The 14,585-nt window shown below is 38.7% G+C and overlaps 1 long non-coding RNA gene across 2 annotated transcripts in view; it reads left to right on the forward strand.

Moving 5' to 3' along the window:
• Positions 1–12,824, forward strand: part of LOC125171319 (uncharacterized) — a 48,364-nt gene extending 35,540 nt beyond the window's left edge. For both annotated transcript variants that reach the window (XR_007154257.1, XR_007154256.1), the window contains exon 6: positions 12,675–12,824. This is a non-coding gene — a long non-coding RNA (uncharacterized LOC125171319). The remainder of the gene's footprint in view (positions 1–12,674) is intronic.
• The last annotated feature ends 1,761 nt before the right edge of the window (positions 12,825–14,585 follow it).

The raw sequence follows: 14,585 nt of genomic DNA on the forward strand, positions 1-14,585 counted from the left end.
AGAGCTTGGCAATCTTTATTTGTTCTGGGCCATCTGCTTCTCCAAAATTCCCTCAGCAGATTTTACAAACATTTATAATTTTCTTCAAGCTGCCCATTTAGCCTCCCACTCAATCTCAACAGCCTGTCTTAAGCATAACAGGAGAATGTCAAGGAGACAGAGGTACTAGGTTTGCAGAACCTTGGAAGGTTTTATTGATCTTGTGATTCATGCCAGTGTTGTGATGTCTCAAACCTAGCTCGTGAGAATAAACTTTTGAAAAACCATGTATGATCAAAGCCATCCCAGATTGACGATGTTGATGACAACAATGGTAAGAGTCTCCTTTCCATTACCTACATCCTATAATAAGTAATACTTGGAGTGCTTCAGTGGTTCCTTTGGCATATAGGTACCACTGTGCAATATGCAGACTTAGACTGGGCAGATGGATGGAGTGGGGTTGCTCTGCTGTTGAAATTCTTTCTCTTAATTTGATGATGGTGGACTTGAAGGTCATATCTGCTAGTTTATCTTCTAACGTAGGCTTCTGGTATGTGTGGAAGTCAGTACTATTCAGTCTTTGAACAGCTGTTAGGATCAGAATGCTCCTGGTTTATTCCAGTACTAGAGACACTATTGGAAACTTTTTGTGCCTTTTTCCCAAACATCAGAATATCAAGATTACATGTGGCTCTAAATAATTAATGTAGTAAAGGATGCAAATTATGTCTTTTTTAATTGACATATAATTAACATACAGTGGTGTATTAGTTTCAGGTGTACAATATAATGATTCATCAGTTCTGTACATTTCTCAGTGCTCAAGATAAGTATACTCTTAATCCCCTTATTAATATTTCATATTTTATATTTCACCTGTGAATTATGTCTTGGTTACAAGAGTCTATAAAGTATTCTCAAAATAACAAAAATACAAGCATATCAGTGTAAAACAACATCAGCCATAAATTTATGCAATCTCAATAAGTAAAAAAATAGTGCTATAAAAGAAAGGAACCCCGACTAACTTCCAAAGGTAGTTTCAGAGTATCTAGAGCCAAACCTTGTATTTTCTTATTAATTTCTAGATAAAGAAGCTTTTTGTATATACTTTTCTCTTTCCTTCCCTTCTCCCTCACTTTTCCCTACTCTTCCCTTCCTTCCTTTCTTCTCTGCCTTTTCACCGTAAATAATCTAGAACTAGCATTAAGTTTGTTAGACATGGCATTTTCTCAGTACATATGTTGCAAATATCCTATTTGTTTGTTTATTTATTTATTTATTTTCCCACTTGAGAGAGAGTATGCATGCACAAGCAGGGGAGAGGGGCGGGGGGCGGGGAGAGAAAGAGAGAGAAAGAGAGAGAGAGAGAGAGAGAGAGAGAGAGAGAGAGAGAGAATGAGAATCTCAAGCAGGCTTCACTCTGAGCATGGAGCCAAACATGGGGCTTGATCCCATGGCACTGGGATTATGACCTGAGCTGAAATTGAGCCAACCAGGCACCCCATCACATTTTTTCTATTTAAAATTTTGTTTTATTTTACAATTCTCTCCCCCCACAACTACTAAAGTTTTTCAATGTTTTCATATTTTTCCCTGGATGAAACATAATTTTTGTTCTTCTTTTTATTTTTTTAAATGTTTATTTATTTTTGAGAGAGAGAAAGAACATGAGCGGGGAGGGTCAGAGAGAGAGGAAGACAGAGAATCCCAAACAAGCTCCATCCACGCTGTCAGTGCAGAGCCTGATGTGGGGCTTGAACTCAGGAACTGTGAGATCATGACCTGAGCCAAACTCAAGAGTTGGATGCTTAATGGACTGAGCCACCCAGGCACCCTGAAACATGAGTTTTTCTTGTAAACCCTGATCAGTTTTATACCTTAGAACCACAGTAGCACTTGCTGGCTGGTTTCTGGCAGTCTCTTGACTAGATGGGCTTAAAGTACAGAGATGGTTACATTAGCCTTAGAATGAGGCTCTGGAGGCTCCAAGATACGGAGAAATTCTGGGTGCTCAGTCTCAATGCCAGTGACTTCACTGGCAAAAATAAGGTTTGTGGCTTGAATAAAAGGAAACACCTATGCACCTGACGTCTAGTTTTGCCCGTGAGAGGAGCACATACCAACGTGGAAATGTTCAATGTTTCTGACCCTGTGGGCATATGAACAGCAGGCTGCTGCCTGGGACCATGTGTCTGGGCATCATGACGTTATTGAACATGATGAACTCTTGCTCACAGCACATTTATATGGTGGAAATGTGAGGATGTGAGGACGGCACGAGTAGCTGCAGTAACAACAGCTGCGGGTTGTGGACCCAGCGTCTGTGCTAACAACACACTCAGAGTGTGGTCTCGTAACAATAGTTTGGGAGCAGTTTAGGTCTGAAACCCTGAGCATTCCAGGGAGAAGCTGGTCTTCGCTGGACAATTTGTCCAGGAGGACAGAATGTGGCAAGGTCCTGGGAGCCTTGGCACAGCCACCGTGAAGTATCTGCAGGTGGTGCTGGTGAATGGGAGTTGATTATGAAGCTGCATGCAGCTCTTGATTTTACCAATCTCTGCATGAACTGATTTTGACAGTGAGCTGCTGACTCTTCTTTATGTTGAACTAAAATGGTGAATAATGGCTTGGTGGATAAATTGGTGGCTTCTCCTAGGGAGACAGGGAAACCCTTTGCTGGGATCACACTCCATCATGCCTTTGCACTAAAGGTTGTGCCAAATGGATAAAACTCTGTTTGGACATAAGGTTTCCTATAGAATACTTTTTTTTTGGGATGCCTGGGTGACTCAGTTGGGTGAGTGTCTGACTTCAGCTCAGGTCATGATCTCACAGTTTGTGAGTTCGAGTCCCACATCGGGCTTGCTGCTGTCAGCAGGGAACCTGCTTTGAATCTTCTGTCCCTTTCTCTCTGTGCCCCTCTACCACTTGTGTTCCATCTCTCTCTCTCTCTCTCAAAAAAAAAATTTATATATATATATATATAATACTTTCTTTTTTTATTAAGCTTTCCCCTCCCACTTACAAGTTCTCAGAAGTAACTGATCTCCTCAAACTGAGTCAACACATCTATCTATTGAGAAACCTGTGGGGCTTTCATAGTCTTAAGCAAGGAGTTGGTTATAATGGTGTGAAGTTCAAGAAAGAGAAGGAATCTGGAGATTTAGATTTGGCAGTTAGCTGCATACAGATGGTAGCAAAAGCCACTGGAATAGAAAAAAGGGAGAGTGTTTAAAATAATAAGAAAAAGAGGTGAGGGTTGAATTGCAGAGAATACCAATACTTACAGAGAGGTAAAGGAAAAAGGTCAGCAATGGAAGTAAGAAATAGTCATGAAATTAGAACAAAAGCCAGGGAGGAATGGTGTCACAGCAGCCAAGGGAAAAGAAATTCATGGAAAACAAATGACGCAGAGATTAAGTAAGGACTGAAAATGTGTTGGAATTTACATTTTTAAATGTTTATTTATTTTTGAGCAGAGAGAGAGGGAGACAGAGAATCTGAAATAGGCTCCAGGCTCTGAGCTGTCAGCACGGAGCCCGATGCAGGGCTTGAACACACGAGCAGTGAATTCACAGCCTGAGCCGAAGTCAGATACTTAACCAACTGAGCCACCCAGGCGCCCCAAATGTATTAGAATTTTAAATGAAGAACTCCTAGCAATGTTCCAGTGACCTGGGATTACAGTTCCATTGGACAGGTTGGGGTGCAGGTCAGATTTCTGTGGACCAGGTGAAGAAGTGTAAGCGTGTGTGGATTTCTCTTTCAGGAATTCAGCCATGGAGACTGACTGGTAACTAGAGTTGAACTAGGAAGAACAGTTTAGGAAGGACTTTGTTTTTTCTTTTTTCCCAAGAAGGTATACAAGTGAAGTTTCAGAGGATAGTGTCAGAGTGTCTAGAACCAAGATAGAAGAAGAGCTAGTAAGGACAAAGTAGTTTAAGTTGAAAGAGCACAAGGGTGATGGGAGCCAGAGAAGAGAATAAAGGATACAAGGGAAGGGAGGTAGCCAGGCTCCAGGATGTCCCTCTATGAGCCCTGCATCCCCGTATTCACACCCTTGTGTCACCTCCTCCCATATAGTATCAGGGATGGTCTTTGTGACCGATTGGATACAACAAAAATGGTGCTATGTCACTTCTGAGATGAGGTTATAAAAGACACTGTAGTTTCATCTTGGTGCCTTCTCTCTCCCTCGTCATTTGCTCTGGGGGAGGGCAGCTGCCATTGCATAAGCAATCCTATGGAGAGGGCACACATGGTGACTAGCTGAGGCTTCTTGGTGACAACCAAGTGACAGGCTTGGGAGGGGATCCTCCAGCTCCTTTAAGTCTTCATATGACCGCGGCGCTGGCTGACAGTTTGGCTGTAACCTCATGAGATATTCTGAGGCAGCAACACTCAGCTAAGCTGTTCCCAGATTCCTCACCATTTGAAATGGTGTGAGATAATAAGTGTTTATTGTTTTAAGCTGCTAAGTCTCCGTAATTTGCTATGCAGTGTAGGGGAGGAAAACGTTTTCTTCAACCCTGTTAGGGTCCCTGGCTGGGTCTGAAAATTAAACCGGCAAAGACAGATTAACAAGAGAAAAGCATACAAATTTAATACAAGTGTTATGTGACACAGGAGCCTTCATAAGGAAATGAAGACCCAAAGAAACAGACCTCAGTATTTTGATGCTAGGTTTGCTGGAGAGTGGATTGTTGTGGAGGAATACGATAGATGAAGGGAGTATGAGGTAACTGTAGTAGCATACTTAGCAAGGCCCGTTTGCTCGGATTCTTCTTAGTGTCCTTTTGTCTTTGGAGATAAAGATGCTCCTTTCCACCACATTTAGGGAAGGCGCCTCTCACATGAGGGCTTTATGACCCGTTTCAAGGCAGAAGGGTAGGAAGAAGGTCAGAGTGATCTTGCTTCTGCTTGTTTTCTCAAACTCCTTCAGCTTAAAACACTCAGTACTCATATTTTGGGATAGCGTGTTCTGAACCCCATCTGCATAAGTAGATAAATAATACAGGAGGGATTGGCTTTGGGCAGGAGGATGTTCTTTGCTTTCTCTGAGACGTTATCAAGTCTGGTCATTTTTACAAGTTCTTATTCTTTAAGCTTATCTTTTATTGCTTACACTTGGTATCTTAAAATATTTCACATTCTAACTTACAACTAGACTTTAACTATTTTTATTACTCAAAAAAACCACATTAGAATCTCCTACTTTTGTGTAACATCCCATTGGAATTTGTCTATACTACCTCTTAGCTAGTATCCATTTAATGATTCATTTGAAAAATGTTTAAACTTCAGAGAATGTTATAATGTTATAATGTTATAAACTTTAGAGAAAGCAGTGGTTACTTTTAAAATAGTAGAGTGACAGATGAGCTATTTGCTAGTATATCCAAATTATCCAACAATAAGGCTTTACTGAACAAAGCGGTATGGGTGTTAGCATAAAAGCATGAACAAATACCCAAATAGTATACTTGCGAAGTTAATAATTCAGGCAGAAAAAAATGATACATACAGAGAACCCATGCATGCCTGAAGAACAATCTGAGAACAAATCAAATCAAAGTTGTGTTCAAAGCAAAAATCATGTTTGCATGACGAACAGTAGAGTATCAGTGAAGACAAATGATACCCTTGATCACAGAACAATGAGAAATTCTTCCAGCAAGTGAGCGTAACTGCCAAATGGGATCATATAAAAGAAGTATGAAGGGAAAACTAATTTTGAGGATATAACCAGGTGGAACTGAAGCTGATTCTTGAAGTTCTGCTTCAGGTCATCCAAGAGAGTTGTGCCCCGCTTTTAACCATTAATGATAAGTATAAGATTCATGCAGGAGCGCCTGTGTGGCTCAGTTGGTTAAGCATCAGACTTCGGCTCAGGTCATGATCTCACCGTTCGTGAGTTCGAGCCCCATGTCGGGCTCTGTGTTGACAGCTGGGAGCCTAGAGCCTGCTTTAGATTCTGTGTGTCCCTCTCTCTCTGCCCCTCCCCTACTCATGCTCAGTCTCTCTCTCTCTCTCTCAAAAATAAACATTAAAGGGGCACGTGGGTGTCTCAATCAGTTAAGTGGTTAAGCATCTGACTTCGGCTCAAGGCATGATCTCACAGTTTGTGGGTTCCAGCCCCACATCAGGCTCTGTGTTAACAGCTCAGTCTGGAGCCTGCTTCAGATTCTGTGTCTCCCTCTCTCTTTTCCCCTCCCCCACTCTCACTCAAAAATAAACATTAAAAAAATAAAAAAAAATAAACATTAAAAAAACTTTTAAGTAAAAGATTCATACATAAACAATTATTCTGCTGGTGGATGTGACTTATTGCATTAATAAACTTGTGAATTTTCAGTCATTTCCATTATTTGTCTCAGACCATTACTCTTGTATTCATTTTAGGAAGGATTTATATGCAAACCATTGTACAAATTTTAAAATGCCAAATATGCCTCAAAGAAATGAAAGACAGTGGGTTTTTTTCCTTAACAAAAGAGGTGTTTTTTGTTTTTGTTTCTGTTTTTGTTTTTCATTTTTTTATTGCTATCTATTCTCCTTTGTTGTATTTTGGGTTTCCCTTGCTTGGAGCAGGATGGACCACAGTGAGAGTCTGGAGCTTGGCCGGGTCATGGGACCAGGCAAAGGTGACAAGATTAACCGGCCCTTCCGTCAGTACAGAGAAGTGTTTAACAAGGTGGACAAGGCATAGTTTTCATGGTTTCCCATTAATACTCTATAGGAAAAATTACAGTACTTGGATATGGAAGATCTTGATTTGAATTCTGATTTTACTATTTAGTAGCTATGTGATACTGAGCAAGATATTTACCTCTCTGAGTCTCAGTGTCTCCCCCACAAAGTAGAGCTAAAAAAAACCCCTGCCATTATTACATTCTATTTTTTTTCTTAAAAGTAAAATGAGCCCTGTATGAAATATTTGTGAAGCTATTTTTTAAATCTATAAACATTATTATTTTTATTGTTGATACTATTATCGTTTCTTCTTACCTTGAATTTTTGTGTTCTTGGCAAAAGCTTGAATGGTCTTTAAGGCTTGAATGCACTAGAGAAAGGCTAACAGCTAATGCTAAAAAAAAAAAAGGAAACAAAATCATGTCTTTTAAACAAAATTATTAACAATTTGAAGTTAATTTTTGAGTCAAAAAATAATGTCTAAAACAAGTCTTTAACACTGGAAAATATTAAATATTTATTTCTTTTATTAAAACTTTTTTTAAATGTTTTATTTATTTGTGAGAGAGGAACAGAGTGCGAGTGTGGCAGTGGCAAAGAGGGAGACACAGAATCCAAAGCAGGCTCCAGGCTCCAAGCTGTCAGCACAGAGCCTGATGCAGGGCTTGAACTCACAAACTGTGAGATCATGACCTGAGCTGAATCAGGTGCTTAACTGACTGAGCCACCCAGGCACCCCACATATTTATTTCTTTGAGATTGCAAGGATTGTATTTAGCACCCTAGAACAAGATCTGTTTTCCCAACACTAAAAAGCTAACCTATTAGCATTTGCTATTGCAAATAGTTGTCACAAAAAGAAAACAATGGAGATTTAATTTATGGATTATATAAAACGTGAGACCCTTAGTGTGTTATAACAATTTTTTTCTAATTATAAACATAACACATCCATTGAAGAAAATTTGGAAACTGCATATAAGTATGAAGAAGAGAATTATAACTCGTAACCACATTACTTAAAGATAGTCACTGTTAACATTTTTGCATAGTTTTTCCAGTTCCTTTCTCCCTCTTTTCTGCTTCTTTCCCATATATTAAAAAAAAATGGTTTTTTTAGTGTTTATTTTTGAGAGAGAGAAAAAGAGAAAGAGAGACAGATCATGAGCTGGGGAGGGGCAGAGAGAGAGGGAGACACAGAATCTGAAGCAGGCTCCAGGCTCTGAACAATCAGCAGAGAATCCCAAGCAGGCTCCTTGCCTTCAGCGCAGAACCAGACATGGGGCTTGATCTCATGAATTGTGAGATCATGACCTGAGCTGAAACCAAGAGTTGCTCGCTCAATAGACTGAGTCACCCAGGCACCCCTAAAAATCTTTTTAAAATAATATCTGAAATTATTTCAAAGGTAAATATTTTTTTCTCCAAGTATTTTCCTAAGGACCTATGTTCAAAGCTTTGCATTACTCCAGACTCCTTTTTTTTTTTCTTCCTTGTGGGAAGTCATCAATTCTATCATTGAATCCTAAGAATTCTTTCCTTTCTATCCTATTACCGTAGGCCTAGGCCAGGCTCTTTTCTCCTCCATTCTAGATTATTGAAGTAAGTTTTCTTACTGGTCTCCTTCTTTCTAGTCTTTTTGCTCTATAATTCATTTTATAGACCTTTTTAATGCATCATTACATTGCTCAAAAATATTGACTGTTTCTATGTTCTATAGCAGAGGTTGCAAAGTGGATCTCCAAGGCTGGTTATAGTCTGCAAATTTGTTTTATTGCTCCAGTGTTCTGAACATTGTTTAATTAGTTGGAATCCTTTAGGTGGGTCATATGCTTCACTGATTTATGTTCCTTGCCTGGCTTCTAGGTTTCCAAGTATAGCTGAGCAGATTTTGCGTTGTATAATTCCAGGGGGCACTATGTACATAGCACCCCCTACAGTTGTGCAGTGCACAACCTATATGATCACAGCCCGTCTTGAAGCCTCCAGATGTTTGAAGCTCTACACTCTAGTTTATATAATATGGCAAAGAAAACTGTTGTCTTGTCTAACCCTGTCCACAATAACGACTAATCAAGCCCATGACGTACTAAAGCCTAAAAAAAGGCTGACATTTCTAAAAGCATTTCGCTCTAAGACAAGTCTTAAAAAAACAGGAATATTCTAAAAGCCTTGCATTCTAAGATAAGCCATAAAGTTATTTTTTATTCAAAAGAAACATTTTGTTTTTCGTTTTTATCAAAATGGACCCCAAAGCTATCTAATCAGAATTACTGACTACCAAGGAACAAATGGAATTATCTCCTGACCTTGTGATTTTTTTTAATTCAAAGACTTCTATTTTCTTGAATAGGTGAGCCAGTTCTGTATTAACTTGTCTCCTTTGCAAATGCAAGTTAAAACTCTAGTCAGTTCTTCAATTTGTGTCTGAGTTTTGCAAAATAAAGTTCCTTTAATCCTAATTCTAAACTCTTTACAATGTGGATCCTATATCCCCACAGTTTTCTCTTTTGCATAAATATTACACTTGAGACAAACCAATTCCCCCCTTCACATAAACTTCACAATGCTTTGTTGCATTTCTCCTTCCCCTAATCCTCTGCCCTCCTTTGCTTCTTCTCTTAACCTACATCACTTCTGTTTAAGGCCATTTCACTGCCACTGCCTTTGTGAAACATCTTTTGTCACTCTAGTTTCCATCTGTTTTTCTTGGAACTCTTTATGCCTGTATTGTCTTAACCTTATTTATTTGATGCTGTGTGAACCTGTATGTATATGAATTTTTTAAAAATTATTTTTTATCTTTTTTCTTAAAATTATTTTCTATCTTTTTTCTTATAAAAGTAAAACTTGTTCAACTTAAAATACAGAAAATATAAAGGTGCAAAATGGAATGAAACACTTGTCATAAAACAGTAAATATCAAAGGAAAAGAAACCCTAATGAATATTTGTATAATCTTGGGATGAAATGGGGATATTCTGATGCCAAAAACATAAACCTTGAATTTAGAAACAATAATTTCCTTTGTAAAAGAGTTACCTTTCTACATGAACACAGAAAAAAATGGACAGCCTTTCCAGACCTTGATTAATAGCAGCGTGTATCTTTATAAAGCTCTTTGTGCTGTTGTACAGATAGGGTAAAAATGTGTAGAATGTTGACACTTACAATAGAAACTGTTCATATCACCAGAGCTTTTGGTTCTGGACAGAATTTGGACAGTTCTGGCAAGAAAATAATGGAAAATTTGTGATTTCTGGGAATGAAACTACTAAACAGCAGATGGGAATTAATCACCATTCTTTCAGGCTTAGTGCTAAAGAGAAGCTATTGGATTAGTCATTAATACTTTTGACATCTGAAGAAATCTACCTTATTTTCAAAGAGCCAAAAAAAAAAAAAAAAGGAAAAGGAAAGAAAAAAAGGAATTTCTTTCCCCCAAGGAAAATATAGTAAAACCTCTAAGTAATGAGTACCAAATAAAACACCTTCAAACTACTATGAATCACCGGTCTGTGTTCCAACCTATTGAGTGGGTGAGGTCCAACGACAGCTTGGGAAGTCCCCTGACTCCAAAATCTCTAGGCATACTCTCTACCCCTCACCTCATATGGCTTTTGAAGTTTTCATCCTTTATTATGAATAATTGATTTTTTTCTCAAACTTACGGAAACTGTGAATCAAAGCTTCTGTAGTAAATTGTGTTTTATTTATTGGCCTATAATATGTAATCTAAGTAGAAAATGATGAATTTATTATGCAAATACAAGAAAGCCTTGGGAAAGTCCCTTAGCCCTCCCTTAAAGATCCAGAATGTTGTCTTTTAGAGATGGCAACTTGGTTGGGTTGAGAAGGATGGCGAATGGTACAGTGTCATAGGGATTAGTGTTGAGCTAGTTCTTTGAGAACAAGTCATTTTCCACATCAGAGGATGTATGTGGAAGAGTTTATTAAAATTATGGAAGCAGGCGCCTGGGTAGCTCAGTCGTTTTGTATCTGACTTTGGCTCAGGTCATGATCTCACAGTTAGTGAGTTAAGTCCCACATCAGGTGACCACGAGCCCCCTTTCGGGTGAACACAAGCCCTGCTTCAGGTGAACATGAGCCTGCTTCTCTCACTCTCCCTCTCTGCCCCTCGTGGGATTCTCTCTCTCTTCCTCTGCCTCTCGCTCACTTGCATCCTCTCTCTCTCTCTCTCTCAAAAAAAAAAAAAAAATTACATAGACACTAATGCCAATCCAAGCCTCCTTTTGTTACTGACCCCCTTCCAAATGAATTGTGTCAGTCACTGTTTTGCCTGCTTTATATTTAATAACATATTTACTCTTCTCAACAACTTGGGAGGTATGTACTATATATCCTTTTGTTTTGTGGTGAGGACATTTGAGTTTGGGAGAGAGGAAAATTTATGTAAGAGTCCCTGAGGATGCAAGAGTTTTCCATGTGGCCCCTGTATGTCTACTTTGCCTGAATTGTTTCTCCCATTCTTCTTGCACAGGATCCTAGTCCCTATCTGTCTCTCCCATCTATGTTGATAAATTCAAGTTGCCCAAATAATGGCTGGTAATCTGCAGTACAATTTCCTCCTCTTTCAAGACACTTTTCTGACCAGCTATTCCCCAAACTAGCTGAATTTTGGCTGATAGTCTCCTACTCAACACCAGCTAAAATTCTATGAAATTCTTGCCCCTTCCTTCCCGAAGGTAAACTGTTCTCTAGCTCCTTCAAGACACTTCTTGGGACCAATATTTTAAAATAAAGTCTTATGTTAATGGTGCTCTGACTGATTTTTTCCATATTATTTTCCCCAAAGCCACATAGTTAGGAAGTAGTAGAGCTAGGATTTAGACCCTGATCGTTTAGTAGACTATACTGATAATTCTCCATTTTAAAAGTTACTGGTTGAATTGGTTTGCAACCTGAAATACCCTTTCTCATAGAAATATCCTTATCATAGAAGTGATCCCATGGTCTGAAGCCAGCTCTTTAGGATGTTATAACCACCCTGAGCTGCTATAAGTGGAAGAAACAAAGCAATAATGAAATAAAAGATTGGAATTAAGTGAATGAAAGAAGCAGGTTTTGACAGAGTCACCATAAAGTTTATTGTCCAAGTAGGAGACTTGGGAGAGTGAGAGTTGCTATTAATAATTACACTAGGAGAACAGGCATAAATGGGGACTATACTGGACACGCCAGCACGTATCTTCAATCTAGGTGTAGGTCACAGCTGAATGACTTTGAGCAAGGCCTCTTAGCCTGCTTGAGCCCCAATTTCTTCACTGTAAGTGGGAGTGTTGACACCTAACTCAAGGGGGCAGTAGCGAGAATGAAACGAGTATACTGCACACTTGAATTTGTAAAGTACTGTATAAATATAACCTTTTAATAATGATAATTACTAATATTACTTACCTGCACCATCACACAGTATGTGAATACATATGTATGTATGTATAATTTTTTATTGAGGTAAAATTGACATATAATATTATATTAGTTTCAGGTATGATTTAATGATCTGATATTTATATACATTGCAAAATGACTAGTGCACATCATCCACTGTATGTTAAATGTTGATTTGTATTGCTTTTCTCTTTGATACTCTCCCCGTCTAGATAGTCTCTTTGTAACTGTAGTAAGAGGCAGAGAAAGCAAACCAAGCAGTAAGAGGCCATAGGCATCCATTCCCTACCAGGGCACACAAACTACCTGGGGAATAAGTTGTTTCATTTCAGGAAAAACAAAACAAAACAAAACAAAACAAAACAAAAAAACCAACTTGTTTTTATTGAAGTATAATATGAATCAATGTTGTTGATTCAAAGGTCAAATTTATAACTACAAACCCCAGTCGTGAATCCATCTGGAGAAAGGTTCATGGATATTCAATAACCATGAAGTTCTTGAGCCCAAGTTTATTTTTATTTACAGTCTAAAATCTGTACTCAGGTATTCTTATCCTTGATCCATGTTTACATCTCCCCCAGGTCTTCCTCCAAGGTGGCACTGATTACATCAATATGCTCAGTGATGATTTTCTTCATTTCTCATTATAATATTATCCTCAAGAGGAGGCTCATCTCTTTGGTAACCAGTGCATGCCTGGGGAGTCCTGCTTTGTGGAGCCTTTTACCTATGCCCTGGGCCAGTTTCCAATGTGTTCTTGGCTTACTCGGTAAGTAAGATCTGGTTGTCTCAAGTCTGAAGCACAATTTGATCTTCATTCTTTTATCTCTTGTCTGAGAGCCAGCTATTCAACTTCGTTCTTCTTTATTGCTGACCAGGGCAATTTTCCCATAGAACTGAAAACCCTCCAAATACCCATATCTGTATGTCCTTGTTTTCCATTTTCCAAGGCTTTTAACCAAATATAACTGTTATTTACAATTCTATGTAAATTCTATGTGTGTTTCTTGCATTCTGTTAGGATTCATTTATTCGTACATTCAACAAATGTTTATTGGGCACCTAGTATATGACAGGCATTGGTTTAGGTGTAGAGATAATACAGTGTGAAGACTAAGTTTTTGTTTGCATTCAATTGGGGAACACAAAAACAACAAATAAATAGATAATATATTAAATAGTAATAGGTGCTATGGAGAAAAATAAGAGCAAGGCGGGTTAGGCTGTCCTAGGGGTGGGTGGCAGAAATACAAAATAGTTTGTAGGGTGGTCAGGGAGAGCTTCTCCGTGAAGGTGACATCTAAATAGAGACCTGAAGGATGTAAGGGAGGAAGCCATATGGTTATGCGATGAAATAGTCTTCCAAACAGAAGGAAAAGTAAGTGCCAAGCTCCTGAGGTATAGAAGCATGCTTGCATTCAGGAAACCGAAAAGAAGCCAGTGTGGCTGGAGATGAGGGACCAATGGGAAGAATAAAAGGAGAAGTAGGGAGGCGAGGGCTGGGTGTTGCTTATAAAATCATGAGTGAGATAGAATGTCATTGAGGCCTTGAGCCAAAATGTGACACGATCTGGTGTCCATTTTCAACAGCATGAAGAACAGCTACAAAGAAATCTAGAGATTAATTAGAAAGTTATTGCAATAATCTGGGCAAGAAATGATGATGGTTTGGAACATGGTGGTAGCAGTGAAGTGCTATGGGATGGGCAGTTATGGTTATCGTACATTTTGATTTTAAAGCCGATGTAATTTGTTAAAGGATTCATGGAGGGTTTGAGAGAAAGACATCAAAGATGACTCCAAGATTTTTGCCCTAAACATGCAAGAAAAGTTTTTCTTCACTGAGCTGGGTAATGCTATAGGAAGGGTAGGATTTTTTTTGTTTTTCCCAGTTGGGGAATATTGGGTTGTTTCCAGGTTTTGGTGATTATTGATAAAGCTGCTTTAAACATTCACATACAGGTTTTTTGTGTGAACATAGATTTTCATTGCCTTCAGATAAATGTGCAAAGTGTATGTTTCACTTTAAAAGAAACTGCTAAAGACTTTTCTAAATTGGCTGTCTCACCAGCAAAATATAAGGAAGCCAGTTACTTTGAGTCCTCACCAGCACTTGGTATTGTCAGGTTTTTGTGTGTGTGTAGTCATGCTAATAGGTACCTAATATTTCATTTTCATTGTAGTTTTAATTTGCATTTCCCTAATGACTAGTGATGTTGAACATCTCTTCATAGGCTTATTTGCCATCTGTACATCCTATTTGGCGAAGTGATTGTTTAAATCTTTTAAAAAGAAGGCTATTGGGGCATTTGTGTGGCTTAGTTGGTTAAGCATCCATTTCTTGGTTTAGCTCAGGTCACGATCTCATGGTTTGTGAAATTGAGTCCGACATGCTGACAGCATGGAGCCTGCATGGAAATCTGTCTCTGTCTCTGTCTCTGTCTCTCCCTGCCCCTCCCCTGCTCATGTGTGTGCATGCGCACTCTCTCAAA

The sequence above is a fragment of the Prionailurus viverrinus genome, chromosome B4 (genome assembly GCF_022837055.1).
Source record: "Prionailurus viverrinus isolate Anna chromosome B4, UM_Priviv_1.0, whole genome shotgun sequence".
In the NCBI taxonomy this organism is placed as follows: Eukaryota; Metazoa; Chordata; class Mammalia; order Carnivora; family Felidae; genus Prionailurus; species Prionailurus viverrinus.